Source organism: Anomalospiza imberbis, chromosome Z (genome assembly GCF_031753505.1).
Source record: "Anomalospiza imberbis isolate Cuckoo-Finch-1a 21T00152 chromosome Z, ASM3175350v1, whole genome shotgun sequence".
Classification (NCBI taxonomy): Eukaryota; Metazoa; Chordata; class Aves; order Passeriformes; family Viduidae; genus Anomalospiza; species Anomalospiza imberbis.
This window is the reverse complement of record NC_089721.1, coordinates 7518359-7533920: the sequence shown is the minus strand read 5'-3', so window position 1 is coordinate 7533920 and position 15562 is coordinate 7518359. Positions and strand designations below refer to the sequence as shown.

Below are 15562 nucleotides of genomic sequence, written 5' to 3'. Positions count from 1 at the left end.
GCTGGCAGAGGTGCAGCAGAACAGAGAGGAATGGGCCATTTGCAACCAACCAACCTGTTCTTGGAGGAGGCATAGCCATGGTACGAAAGATGACACTTGGTATTCCCAAATGAGATGAAGAGTTTGTGCCCAAAAACATGGGCCTGGGTCCATTGTCAAACAGAAATGTTTTCATGTGACTTGGACTGGCTTTCCAGCATCCAAACGATGTTCCCTTGCTATCTGCTAGAAAGCCATCAAATTACTGGATGCTGTGCTAAATTCCACTTGTTTCTTTGTAATTAAGTATCAGCTCATTCAGCGCTTGTTACAGTGACACCTGCTTTCCCTGCTGCAGAATTGCAGCCACTCTTGGAGACAGCAGCATGCTGTGGGTGTGGGGGCAAAGTAGGGAGAAGGTGCTGTGTGGGCAGGATCATTGCCATCACTTCCAGTTAGATGGGATTGGACTTTTCTAGTCCAGTGGAGAACACTTTGGTACCTCACACAGAAAGGCTTTCTGCAGTACAGAAAACAACCAGAAGAATATTTCTATAAAATTAAATTAGGACCTCCTTCCACTTATATTTTAAAGACAGTGATTTGTCACTGTGCTTCAGCTTCCTTTTTAAGTGCTTGGTTGTAGCTGAAAGCATATTTTAGCACGTTGCAGTTAAAATCTGGAAACCCAGTCACGTCTGTGTACAGCCATTACTGAGTTTAATGAGAACGATATGTGTGCAACGAATGGCACCCCATTTGTCTTCATCTAATCATACATTAAATCCTTCATTGCTAAAATAATCTCAGAAAAATTGGGGTGAATCCCTGATCAAAAGTAACTGCCTCATAGCAGTGACCATCTGGAAATGCCTGTTGCAGAAGAGCTGTGAAGGGTGAAGGATCCCTCCTTCTCCATTCCCATTTAAAACTGTCTGAGTGTCTGAGTAGAGTGTTCTGTTTGAGAGAGCTGCCACATGGTTGCTACCACTGCTGCAAGCCACTTCACTGATTCAAATGCACTGAGATGAGCAGACAATGAGAAGAAGTGCACAGAAAATGACTGAGGTCTATATGTGCAAGAAAGCCTTTAAAGTAAATCGTGTTGGAAGAGTGAACAATATTCTGCTTGTTAATGTAGATAGAAATTTCCTGCTAGCTGAGAATAATGCAAAGGTCACTCACCAGCTGCAAGCAAACAGCATGTGGTTGGTTCTAAAATTAGTTAATCTCTAGCATTTCCATTTCTTTTCCCTACATTTCTTGTTCTCTACCTTAAGCCTGGGAATACACTTAAAGATACTGTAAGCTTGAAAGAAATATTTTTTAAAATTTGTTCTCTGTAAACTTCTGTTAACTGCTGCAGTTGAGGTAACCAGGTGTGTGTTGCCTGTCATTATGGCCAGGGTATTATTATGTCCCTAAAACTTTCCAGAGGTTCAGTTACCTGATCTTAGCTGTCCAAAGTTATCTGCTGGAGTCTGCTAGCAACAATGTTATCTGCAACTATTTTACACTGACTTTTAAAAAGTCAGGCTCAGAGATAATTCAGATATTCAGGTAGGACCTGAATAATGGCCTCATAAAACCCTGACTTTCTTTTTGCTGATTAGCTGGAAGCCAGTGGTGTTATGATGCAGCACCATGGCCATTCTGGAGATGGGAAAATTGCTGGAGCCTTGGATGAAAAGGAGGACAACAGCACTGCAGGCATAAAATGGCCCAGTGTTTCATGACATGCAAGGCAGCACTAACTGCTGAAGAAACTAACTGCAAAGACAATCTGCTCTGGCCTTAGGGAATCTTGCAGAGATTTTAACCTAACAGCTGTATAAAATAAACAACCTCAGAGCAGAAGTACCTATCCTAGGACATGTGTCTGATTCTTTGCCTGCAGAGGTGGTTTGTGTGGCAGAGATGGTGATCTTTAGAAATGTCATAGCTAGCAAATTACACAGAAGAAACTTGTTAGGTTCAAGCAAGTTTAAGCACTGAGAGCCAGCATTGTGCTGTCTGGTTGTAATAAACCAAGTCTTCTCTGCAAAATATTATTGGGGAGATGCTAATTAGTCATTTACCTGCCACAGATGATGGATGAATAGTCACTCAGTTGCTGTTCTGTGTTTGACTATCGTGTAGCAATAGCCTAAGGTGAGCTTTAGGCTCCTCTGTTCTGCAGTTGGATCTCAGTGCTCTGCACTCACTACTGGTAGTGAGCAGAGCATAGCTGAGTGAGAGGAGTTATGAGAACAGCAAGACATCATTTCATCACAGAGCTAGTTCATGTTCTAACAAGAGAGTGTTTTATCACAGATAAAAGACTAATTTCTAAAAGCCCTGATGAATGTGTTCTGGAATGCCCTGTATCCAGGGAGCATTGTGGACATGGACACCACAGGACGGAGAGCTGACAGCACTGCTCTGTGCAGAATCTCTGGCCATCTTTGCTTTTTTTCCAGCCTCTCCATCTGCTGTGGCCTGTTTAGTGGGGCAGGCACTAATGTTTCGTAGCTTCTCTTAATGAAGCTTATGATGAAACTTGTAAGAATTTTAATTTTAATCTCTTATTAAACTATCCTAATTAACAGAGAATTTATTGAATTGTTCAAGTCCTAGCTTGCTTTATTAGGCTACAGCCAATATTTTATCAGGTTGCAAAGTCAGAATTTTTCTTTCTTCTTTATAGTGAATCTTTTTAGTACAGTTTAGTACAGGATTCACAATTTCTTACTTTTTTCGTGTAATGGTCAAGATGGCTGGTTTCCATGATCTCTGCAATATTCTGTTAGTTTAAACAGGCAACCTAATGGGAATAATACAAAAGGTGTTAAATGAAAACATAACTTTTAAATGTTGATTGTATAGAGATGTTCATATTGTTATTTATGGAAAGAGAAAAGCTTAAACTTAGGTATTACATTCTCTTCTTACTCGTTGTTTTGGCAAGGGTGAGAGCCCTCAACAAGGCTATGTGGGCTGCAGAAGTGCATTAAATGTAAAGTTTGAGCAATACCACTGAAAGAAAAGGTTTTTCTTCAGGTTTCTTTAGTGCACTGCAAGCAAAGAATGGTCTGCAGTCTTGTGTCTTAAGCGTGGAAGCTCTGTACTGATAAAAACACAATACAGAAAAAACAGCCATCAGCAATGGATCTACTTATACAGAATGCCAAAAAATAGCATGAAAAGGGAAGGAACGCCCTCCCCCCACTCCCTTCCCCAAGCCATGTCCTCATCCTGACTGAGCCTGTATGCAGCCTGACCAGGCTGGCATGCAGAGCTGCATTTGTGGTGGACAGGAGGTCAGGGTTTGCAGCAGTGCAGCAGGAGGATTCATCAGCCACACACAGAACTACTCAGAAGAGGTGGTGTCTGGTCTTGTGCTTATGTCCAGCTCTGCTTTCTTTTTTTAAGTAGATTCCTGACCTCCTTTTTTTCACTGTTCACAGGGTATTTGTTACAAAAGTCCTTAAAGAGAGTTTATCTGTATCATCTGTACAGTTTATCTGTATCATCATAAGGATGATTGAAGCAACATCCAGACATGCTAGAAAGAGGGAAAGAGGGAGAGTCTTTAGAAGACTTGATATTTGGTGTTTACTTGTATATTTTGCAATGGCAGTTATACCAAAAAATAGCTTGCAATGATACAGGGCAGAAAATAAAGCAACCAGAAATATTTGCAGATCAGCACTGCTCCTTAATATCCATTTTAGAGACAGCAGTAGGGAAGAGTTAACTCTTAAATTCCTGGAAGCAAGAGAAAGTTCATCTTTTCATTCAACCATTTATTTATGACAGTTCCAGTAACCTTGGAACAACTGACTCTAGGCCTTTTAAATTTAAGGTGCTGTTTTCTGTGTCTAACATAGTTTTCATGGTTCTCTTACAAGGAGACAAATTAGGGAGTTGGAGAACTTGTGAGACAGTAGAAAACATTTGTTTCTGGTTCAGCAAAGATAATAAACAAGAGTCATTAGAATATTTTTTTGGACAGAAAACCACAGATTTTCATAAAGACTGAATTCTGCTGTACCAGAGCCCATATAAAAAACATTGGTTATGAAACATGCTTTCTACTAATTTTGCTCTTGATCTCACCAAACTAGCTGCAAAGGAATAGTGTTGATTATCCCCCATCACGGTGAACTTCTTGTTTCACTTGCTGGTGTAACTTGGAGGTTCTGCAGGCTGGCCTGCCTTGGCCCCATCACTGCAGACAGCTCCCAGTGACTTCCAAAGGAGGTTGGGTTGCTGCCAGCAGCACTGGAGGGTCTGGAGTGTCTGTATTAACTGGGGTCATGGAGAGGTTGGAGAAGCATCTCTAGCTGTTCCAGTGGGTAGTAGCTACCAGGTTACACTGGGATGGTGGCTGACAATGCGCAGCATTTTTCTGCCATGGACAGGTAAGCTATTCTCATCTCATGTGTGGGGAAATGCTGCCTTGTGTTTAGTGGGCCTTCTGGGAATCAAGAGCAGATATTCCTTGTCTATCTTTCTACTAGAAGACACTTTGCTTATGAACATACAGATGCTCTGCATCTCAGATTTATCCAGACTCCTCTCCCTTTTTTCTTATTGTATCTATGAGTCACTCTGTGGTTGTCATAATTTATTTTTACAACATGCTGAAAGGTATATTGGGAAACTTATAAACATGCTAGGGAGAAGCCACCTGAAATAGCAAATGTTTCTAATTATAAAGTTAAAGCTGCCTTTCTAAGCTATTTGGTTCTTTATTAGACTTTGAACAACCCGAAAATGTACTTGGCTACAATTAGACTTCCAGATACAATAAGTGAATTGTAAATGAAAACCACCCTGTGGAAAATTACACCATTAGCCTGGAGCAGTAGCCCTGCTCTTTACAGTTTATGGTGCTGCACAGCCTGTACATCCAATAACTTTCTGTGAGTCCATGAAGTTGAGAGGACTGTTTCTTAAAAGCAGAACAGTTCAGTTTTTTTTTTAATTGAAATAATTATTAGATGCTTTCATGATTTTTTTTTAACATTTCCAGACTTTTCCACATTAGTCTGGTTTCAAGGGAAAGTAATTTATCTATGCCTTACCATATCTATTAGGCAGTGTTCCTGAAAGGATTTAATTAGTCTTGGCCATGCTTTTCGTATCTGCAAGGCAAAAAAAAAACCAAAAAAAAAAAAAACAAAAAAAAAAAACCCAAACAAAAAAAAAAACATACATTAGATTTCTGTACAGGAAAGAAAAATAGTTATTATAATTTAGAATTTGAGTGTTCTGCAATTGTGCTTGGATTTTAAGCCCTTTCCTTATGCAGAGCAGCATCCTTATGGTCCAGGTTTGCTGCTTTATGAAAATTCAATGACTGAACTGATTAAAGACTGTGGGGCGGCACACCTTCAGCCATCACTGGTTCATCACAGTGTTCACGCAGAAACAAGAGTGCCAAAGTCACAGCTGCCACAGGACAAAAGGAGCAGGTAGGGGTTCAGGACCACGTGCATCTTGGCAAAGAGAGCAGAAAATGTGTCTTAAAATCTATTTAGACTCACTGTCTAAATCTGTCATGTCCTGGCTGCTGTAAAGAAGTCAACCTCACCTGTCTGAGGCTGGCATCTGGAGCCAGCGGTCTGAATACAGAGACTTCACCTGCTCGCTGCACTGGGAGCCAGGGGCTCCCAGTTTGAGACTGTTTTGGAGATGGTTTGAGTGGGATTGTCAGAAATTATGTTAGTTGGCTTGGGCACAGGACATTTTTAAAATCCACATCTTGTTCTTGTATAAGATTTGAATGGATGCCAGTTTGCATGAGGCTTGCCCTTTTTTATTATTAAAAAAAACCAGAAACTGTAGAGGAACTTTCATTTGGCTAAAAGAAGACCTCTAGGTCAGCGCTTCTGTTACTGGGAGGAGGTTGAAGAACCTTATGCTTTGTTTTGCTTATGTCCACCTCTGTTGGCAGAGTTTTCAGTACCAAATGGATTTGTAATTTTTTTGGGAGGTATACTTAGCACACAGGGTTCAGTACCCTAATACAGGTCTCAAATCTGTTACTGGATAGAATGTGTATGAACTGAAATTCCTTGGGTTATGAAATTTAGGAGTCCAGTAGTGAGGTTTGGGTTAAAGTTATGTGCTTTCGTGTTTTCTCCAGAGAAAAAACAGGAGTTTGCCAGTGGCATTTCCCTCCTTGTATCATTTTGAAATGCAATTAAGAGAGTCTCTGTAACTGTCTTCTGAAACACACAATTTTTCTAGATTTGGCTTTCTTTTTAATTCATGGAGAACAGCTGTGGCATTGTTACTCCAACAACGTAAGTGAATCTCTTAACAGATGGTTCTTGCACTGGCTGGGATGAAAGCAGCTTCCTCCATCCTGGTGGGGCTTTTTTGTTCTTAGATCCTGGTATCTTGAGAGGATTTAAGTAAGACTGCTGTTTTCATTCCAATGTAAGGATATAGTGTCACTCCAGTAATTCTACAGTGAAGTGTTGCCCCTCCCCCCTTAAATTTTTTTCTTCTGAAAACAAGAGGAACAATAGTAATGACTCACATTTCTTAATTTTCAGTGCTGGTGCAACACACTCAGCTAGAAAGATCTGAATGGAAATATGAAGCTCCTCCAGCTAGAAACAATTGTACAAGGGAGCTACTGAGTGCATTTGTGTGAAAGACACTTGGTCTAGACCTTGAAATTTTCTTTCCTTCATTTCCCCAACTGAGGAAGGTCTATCAGAAGGAAGAGCAGATGTTTGGACCATGTAATTGTTTGCATATAAAATACAAAGCTTGCTCAGGTAACATTGAAACTCCTGCTTCTGAAGCAGGGATGAGCCTGCACATAGCAGAGCCATGTAGCCTCTTACCTCACAGACTTAAACAGATGTAGGAGTCTCTTGCTTACAAAGTCTGTTTTTTTCACCAGTGGTGGTTTTGTGACAGTCATCTTGAATATGACATGAGATGCTCCAGCTCCCTCCCTTTGCTGTGCCAGCAGTGTCTGTGAATCAGCACAGCCCAGCTGCAGTGGCTTCACAAAGCTGGGTCCTGGATTTAAGGGCCAGTCAATGCAGTTGTTGTCCCAGCAGTAAGCACTGAAATGCTTGTGTATGCAAGGAGTGGTGTGATCCCAACTTTATTCTTTCCCTCCAGGGAGTGCAGCTGCTGCTCATGCTCTCTGGACAGGTGAGCACCCCAGCTTTGAGGAGGTAATCAGTTGATAAAGCAGCCTATGCTTCCAGAAAAAGCCATATCCCTCCCCTTTCAAGGAAAAAGCAGCATGCCAGGTGAACAGTGCCATTGATGGAGGAAATGCAAAAACATTTTGTGAGCAAATGTCACAATTTGTGGGTGAATGTCAGACTTGTCAGCCTGGCAGTTGGTTGTGGTGGAAGGGGGAATGCTTTGTGTTAACAGTAATAGTCTCGCCTGAATAGCTGAGGTCTTGACTCAAGTCACTGTCATAGATTATGTTCACCTGCCTCTATTAGTTCATACTCTCTGTGGGGATGTGACTGAAAAGTGATTTTCCAAACTCTTCTTTTTGTGCATCACCTGCAGATAGGAGTCTCAAGGGGTCACACTGACAGAAGGAGCAGGAGTTCTCCTGACAGGGGCTCAGTAAGAAGCCCTGATTGCTGGTTGTTAGTGGGCTGCATTCTTCTCTCTTAAGATGCCTTCACTGTGATAATTGCCTCCTGAAAACTGTATTGCTGGTGTAAGACGTAAGCTAGTTCTGGAAGCCTTTGGGAAATGATATTCAGAATAAATGTACAGTCTCAGGGAAAGCTATGCAGCAGTTGCTGGATATATCAGGGAGTAGACAGTGAGTTAAACTGAAGTGAAGGAAGGATGCAGCTTCAGCACCTGTGCTCTCCACACAGCCACACTTTTGTGAGATACATCTTGGCTCTGCACAAACCACAATACAAGCTCCTGTTCTACTTGGTGTATTTTTTGTGTCTGGAGTTAAAACATGGTGTGCTAATGCAACTGGATACCTGTGCGATGGAAATACAGAATGATAACCAAAACGTTTATGTGAGTGTTGTGGTACAAGGAGCTGGACATGGTTGTAAATTAAGATGTTTGGCATTAATTAATTAATGAGTAATTAAGATGCCACACATTGTTTCTTTGTGCAGGGGTCACTGTCAGCAGCTCAGTGTTATTATAGTCATGATGGCAAGACACAGCTACCTTTGTAATTTGCCTTATGTAAAAGCTGGACCTGAGAAGTAGCATCTCAAACTGGAGTTCAGCCATACAGGCGCTTTTGGAAGCTTCAAAAGCAGTCAGTCACAAATTCCCTGAACCCTGCCCCATTAAATAATGTTGAGGGAGTAGTATCTGAAAAGCCCTTGGAGGAGTTGAGGTAAATGGCTCTAAACTGTACTGTTTGTGCTCTTCAATATTAATTTCTGATCAAATCAATTCTGCTGGGATTTTACATGCTGTAGGAGTAGTACAACTCTAAAATTACTGAAGTGGAAATTTGAGTGAATTACATGTCTGTAAGCACAGGTGTATGCTCAGTGCTGCCTATTGCTCTGCTTTAGATGTTTGCAAATACTGCATAAGTGAAAGAATAAAAACCAGAGACAGGGTAGATGCACACCACTATCCTGTGATTAAACATAACAAAATCTCAGTATCATTCTTCTCATCTGATAATTATTCAAGTGGCTGTGCAAACTGAATCATAGAATAAACTGAGTTGGAAGAGAACCAGAAGCATCATCGAATCTAACTCCTGCCATTCACAGGACATCCCAAAAGTCACACTCTGTGCCTTGGAGCACTATCCAAACACTTCTTGAACTCAGGCTTGGGACCATGACCACTTCTCTGGGGAGCCTTTTCCAGTGCTCAGCCACCCTCTGTGTGAATTTTTTTTTCCTGATATCCAACCTAAACCTCCCATGACACAGCTTCAGGCCATTCACTCAGGTCTTGTCACTGAGCACAACAGAGAAGAAACCAGTGTCTGCCCCTGCTTCCCCTCATGAGAAAGTTGTAGACTACGATGAGCTCTCCCCCCTCAGTCTCCTCTTCTCCAGGCTGAACAGACCAAGTGACCTCAGCTACTCCTCATAAAGCTTTCCCCTCCAGACTTTCACCATCCTCATGGCCCTCCTTTGGGTGCTTTCTGATAGCTAAATACCTTTTCTGTATGGAACACAGATTACAATTAAACTGTTGATCTCTCTGGTATAGGTGAGCCACTTGAGCTGTTTTGGGTGTTTTCTGGCCATGACCCTGTTTCATTTTCTGTGACCCTGTTCTGCTGGGCTCAGGCTCCCTGTGTACTGTCTCACGAAAATCCCCACATCACACCACTCAGTTAAAAGCAGTGGTTCTGTAGGCAGTTTGCACCAGTTCTTGTGATGATGCCTGATTTTGAGTTACCATAGATGGCCTTATAACTTGGATTGAAAACATTACTTTGAAGGTAAAGTAGATACAAGATGGATATTTACTTCAACAATTGTAGAGACAGAGAAAAGTTTAAGTGGAAGTGTATCCACTTTAAAGTAAATTGAAAGCCTTCATGTTTTATCAGGCTAGACCATGTTACAGGTAGAGGCTGGCTGCTTCATGGGAAGTATGGTGTCTCATCTAGGAATTATTATCTCAACAGGAGATCCTCTTCAACACTAACAGGCTCCCATTAGTGAGTGATAATAAAAGGTCTGGAAATAAGGAGAGAAAGATGGTAAGAGCAAAAGAAGGTATGTGAAAGAGCAAGCAAACCTAAAATCATGCCCTGAGGTAGCTGCTCTCAGCTTTTACAGGCTGATCATTATGATGTGTGTCGTTGGCACATCGTGTGATTGTACATCACCACGGGCCAGGACTGCTGCCGCTTTTGAGTGTCATTACAATGCACTTAGGTATTTTGTGTTTCTACAGCATGAGCGTCAGCTTAGATAGATCCGTATGTAGTTAAGTATGCTGAAGATGTGCCATGGGGTTAGGCTGTATGTAGATGAGCTATTTCAAATGTGAATTTCATTTAAAGCGCCAGAAACTCTCTCTGAGCTGTGGTGCTGGAGGTAGGGTCCTAATGAGACTGCTTTATAATACAGCTCTAACCATACACATTAGGTAGTGGTTGGAAAGACAGTCAATCTTTCAAGGCTTAAGCAGCACTTTCTGAAAGTGCCTTCAATTAACAGCTAATGACAAACTTTCTTTAGTGATTGTCTGGTTATGTTGTATAGCCAGATAATGAGAATGATCACCCAGAGATTCTTCAATTTATTTACCATTTTTTATTTCACTGGGGAGGCTGATGAATATTTGATCCACTTCCTATTTATGCCTCCATAAGTCAAGTGCCTGAGTTCAGTATCAATCCATCATTGCTCCGAAGATTTACATTTCAGATAGATTTTTCCAGCAGCACAGATATTGCAAACCTTAAATTAATGCACAAAGCTGCTTCTACCCTGCAGAAGACAAAACTATTAGTAAGGAAAACAATATCTCTTTTGGATGCCTGTCTTCCTAATGATAATGGAATTTAAAAGATCTACGAGGGGCTGTTTCAGCTAAATATCATATGTCCACCACTATTTGAAAAGAGGATAATGAGCTGAAAGTGTTTCTGTGCCTACCTGCAGTGTTAATTGAAAGCCATGAAGACACACAGATAGAACCAGGCTCAGGGGACCTTTCTCATAGAAATTTGATGTGAACCATCTCTCCTGTATCTGAATGTGTTGTCTTAGCTGTCCTTATTGAGCTAAAAGGCTTCAGTGATAGTGAAAGGTCTTCCTAATGCTTTCACTTGTATTAATTCTATCGGAAGCTTAGAAACCGAATTGAAGCTTCAGAAATTCCCGTTCTTAGGTTTCACTGTTTCTTTCTCTAGTCTCTGTTTTTCTATATGTCCCGGGGGAATATATATATACGGGACACCATACATGCCGTGCGCAGCTCAAAACTTAAAACTGAGAGGGTACCTTAAGAGAAAAGATGCACATTTTTAATTTGCTTTTATTTGTTGCTCTTCCCCTTTTAGTTCCAAGCTCCTTATATGAGTGAAACTCATCAGGAGAAGAAATTGTCAGAAGTGACAGATTGGTCGTGAGGTGGCTCTTCACATTGATCAGGGACATGTGACATAATTGGAACATCAGCTCTCTTTGTGAGTTACAGTGGTTGGGATTATAATAGGAGAGGGTAAGTTCCTGAGACAATTTCTGAGTGAAGAGCATGAAGACATTCACAAGTTGATTCTGGAAAAACAATTTGCTGGAAAAGGGAGATAATGGGATGAAGATGCAAGCCTGTATACTGACACCAACATTTAAAAATTCTGATGAATTGTCTGGCATGTGAGACTGGTTATGTAACTTTCTTCTACATTTAAAATGCTTGCCGGAAGGGACCATATTTCAGGACTGTAATACTGTGCTGGAACTACAACTCCTGACCACTTTTTTTTCCCCCTGCAGTGTATTTTAGGGTGTAATATTGATCCTCACTGCTTTCTGGTGCATGCTCTCTAATGTGTTCAGTAGAACTGCCTGTATGAAGATGCTTTGGTTGCAGGGAACAGAACCCTGGAGAAGGACCCAATTCTCCTGCTCTTGTGTTCACTTCTCTGGATCTCAGTTTTCCCAAATACAAAAGAGGGGGAAATGATTCAGACTTTTCTTACAAAAACACTGTGGAAGATTAGAAGGAAGGTAGAAAACCTGAGACACAGGGAATAAAAAACTTAGCATCACTGCAGGGAGCAGAAATGAAGCCTGTGCAGTGTGATGATAGCGACATAAAGGCAAACAAAAGTTCAGGGAGATTAAAATGCAGGCAAAAAACTGTGAAGTCATCCTAAATCAGTAGTATGTTGCCTGGAACATGGTGTGTGTTTCTGCTCAGCCATCCTAAAAACAGTATTTTAGAATCAGGAAGAGTTTGAACATCTCTAACAAGAAAGAAAGAAATCCTTTTCTTCTTGAAAATCCTGAGATTGTTTCTTCTTGAAGCAGCACATTGGAGGCATGCTGTGAGGAAGGAAGTAATCAAAGAGGTGGGAAAAAAAGGTACAGGGTTAGTAGATACTTGAACTCCTGCTTCAAAACACAAGGTATTAAGGACTTAGTGAGTCTGAATGACACTGTCCCCAAAGCTGAGTCAGTGGGAGGAGGGGCAGGAGGCTGAGTTGGAAATCCATCCCTACAGCTTGTGGATCCACTGGTACAAGACTCAGGTTATTGCATGCAGGGATCTATACCGAAGTAGAAAGAAACAGTGTGAGAAGGAATAGGCATTCTTTTTTCACCACCTCTAGCAGGCCTCTAAATACTAGGTCTGGAAAGGGAACTTCTCCAAGCGCCAGGCCATCCCAGGGCATGCACCTTGTTTGGGATGAGGGCAAGTCTTTGGTAAGATCAAGGTAATGGTTAGGGCTGATGCTCTCATTTCTTATAATAGTTCCTTACTTCAATAGCTCTTACTTCACTGAGGTCTTCCACTCTCCCAGTTTTTGGTGGAGGATGGCTGCACAGGCAGCAGGGTGATGCCAGCAGGGAAGCTTGCAAATAGGCTCTCAAGACAGAGGAAAGGACAGATTGGTAGAGAGATGACTCTTTACATTGACCAGGGATGTGTGACATAATTGAAACACTCTCTCTCTCCCTGAATTGCAGTAGTTTGAATGATAATGGAAAAAGAGTAAGTTTGTGAGAAAACTAACTGAGCAAAGAGCATGAAGACGTTAACAGGGTAATTCTGGAAAAACAGTTCATGTACAGAAAGACATGTCAGAGCCACACACACACAAGGTGAAAAAAAGCCAGAAGAACAAAACTCCCCCGATGGCCTAGAAAGACATTTTATGGACTGTTCTGTGGCATTTAGCATGACTGATATCTGAGCACCTCACAAAGTCCTTGTTCATCTCTGCAGCCCTGCTGCTAGGTGAAGGGATGTATTAGAAATGCCAGAAATTACCAGATGCCCCATGTCTTTTCAAAATACCTTCCCTGTCTCATGATCTTGTGACATCTAGCACAGGTAAGGGCTTGAGACAGACGGACTAAGGCCAGAAATTCATTTGGGCTTTTCAGTGTAGGATACCTATTGCCTGAGTCTTTCACACTCCCCCACTTCTGATTCACATATTTTCACCTGCAGCAAGTACAACTCCCACTCAATTTTGGTAGCATTTGTAAGCACCCATCATATCACACTGCAAGGCTCTGATCCAGTGTTCCAGCAAAGTAGGGAGACCTTATTAGTGACCCTTTGTGGGAAATCTGTTTTTAGAGACTTGGCACATTTCTTGTAAGAGCATACAAGTCCCAATTCTCTAGGACAGCTCCGCATTGTATAATCACAAAATCATCTTTCTGTCTCTGCACTGTGCTTCCCTTTTCCCTACATCACTTGCAGCTTCTGCAGGAAACCACAGACTTAGGCTTCTCTTCTTTCATTGTGTAACCCTGATTCATCTCCAGCATAGGTCCATGATGCACTACCAAGGGAAAGGGTTTACACGGATATGTCATTACAGGCTGTGTTGTAGCACATAGGCTGCAGGGGCTCAAATTAGGCTGCAGTAGCTGTGTTTGAGAGCTTGGAAAACTATCCCTGCTATATGCTTCGAATGTCAGTTCCCTGCAGCTTTAAAACAGAAAAATGTACTATAAGAAAACCCCAACATGGCCTGTCACAGCATCACCAGCATGTCTCTGGGCTCTGTCTGAACACACTGCTACATGCCAGCAGCCTTACCTGTATTCAGGTCGCAGTCAGTTTCCTAAATCTGTTCATTGCCAGAAAGCTTCTGGAGCTTCACTCAAAGGTAGCCTGGATCACCTAGAGAAGTAACAGCAATGGTCAGATGTTGTGCTTCAGGTCTATGAGCCTTGTCAGAGCACTGCCTAGGAGGGTATATCATATCACTGATGTCTGACAGCTGTGTCTTCCTGTGCTTTTAACCATGGGTGCCTTCTGCTGTCCCTGTTGTGTCTCTTCATTCTCTTCCTGGACCTATTATTCTAGGAACATAACTGTACTGTTCTTCTTTCCCCTCCTGGCTATCTGGCTATCCATCCAGTCTCTTTCTTCCATCACCTTCTCCAGACAGCTCTAGTCCTACTGCTAGATCCGGCTTTTCCTCCCTGCTCACCTCCTGCCAGTCCCCCTGCCTTCATCAGCCTCAGCCTCAGGCTGTACCTGCAGAGAAGGATATCACTTGGAGGGGAAGGCTCAGGTGACCAAATCTGTTCCCAGCACCCCACCTCAACAAAAGAAAAAGAGTTGGGATTTTTTTTTTTTTAGAACTATATACAAATATGGAATATATTTCAAATTAGGCTAAGGGAAATGTCCAAAGTGCAAAATTTCACCCCAAAGAGTAGACATTTGGCATCTGGAAAAACACTCTAAATCCAAAGATTTGGGCAGTCACACTTAAAAAGCAAAGCAGGCAAACCCCTGCCATGGCTCACAGCAGTCTGCCTTACAGCAAAGCCTTTGGGAGGGTCAGCACAGGGCCTTGGGGCTGGTCCATGTATTAGCAGCAGAAGGAGCAGCAGCCCAGAGGGACCTGAATAAAGACCAAGAGTCTGTGCATGTGCCTGAGCCTGTCCCAGGGAGCACCGATGGTGTGTTCACCTTTTCATCTCTATTCCCAGCTCAAACAGGGATCTGGTTGGGATTTTTGTGCATGCAATGAGCTCCCTCGACCTCCTGTTCCTACATCATGCAGTGCATCCTCCCATGCTCCACAATCTGCTGCAGCTCCTCAAAGGGTGCCGGGGACAGATGGCTTGATTTCAGCTGATAAAGGGGCTGCCTTGAAAGAAGCAAGGCGGAAGCTGTCTGGCCTGGTATCTCTTTCTGGTGCTGTCAACGGGAGGTGAAGGAGACAAGCTGGAGCTGGATGGACACCAGCTCCATTCCAGGGAGCATGCAAGGGAAACAAATTCCTTTAAAAAGCTCTTCTGTTGCTGTTGCCAGATGGGGTCTGCTTGCCTTTATTTCAGAGACCTTCTGCCAAGTGCAGATTACCTCAATAGACTCTGGTTTTCAATCAGCCTGCTGTGCTACATGAAAGATATAGCTAAAATATCTTCAGACCATCTCAAGAGACGGCTGGTGATGTGGCTGACTTTTCATGTGCTGCTGAATATTAAACTCAGTGTGGTAAACTGCTAACCAGCCTTGTCACTTGCCATCCACTGTGTCAGGCAGCACTGCAGCTGTTGGACACCTTGCTGAGCCCAGCCCCTGTGTGCAGCACAGGGCTGGCAGGCTCTCCAGGACCTTTGCAGTACACTAACTGCAACCCTGCAGTAACCAAGGGAATTGGGACCAAGCTCAGTAAATACTGGGAATGATAAAAGCCACTGCTTCTGGTAATAAAGATGGATTTTTTTCTTCAGGAACCTCAAATTTGCATTTTTTTTTCAGCGCTGTGAGGGGAGGAAATATCCCTGCCCTTTAGAGACAGAATAATTTATAAGCTGCTTTTATAAAAATCAGTGATTTCCCTTTAAGTCAGCTTCTGTACCTTTGTCTCAGCTTCCCTGATTAGTCACATAATGAGGGTATTTCTAATACAAATGTGTCAGGGGAGAAGGGAGCC

The 15562-nt window shown here is 42.3% G+C and overlaps 1 protein-coding gene across 3 annotated transcripts in view; it reads left to right on the top strand.

The window, feature by feature from the left end:
• The window catches only part of FAM219A (family with sequence similarity 219 member A), a 94796-nt gene that overhangs the window by 28501 nt on the left and 50733 nt on the right, over positions 1–15562 (top strand). The gene's annotated exons all lie outside the window — the stretch shown is intronic.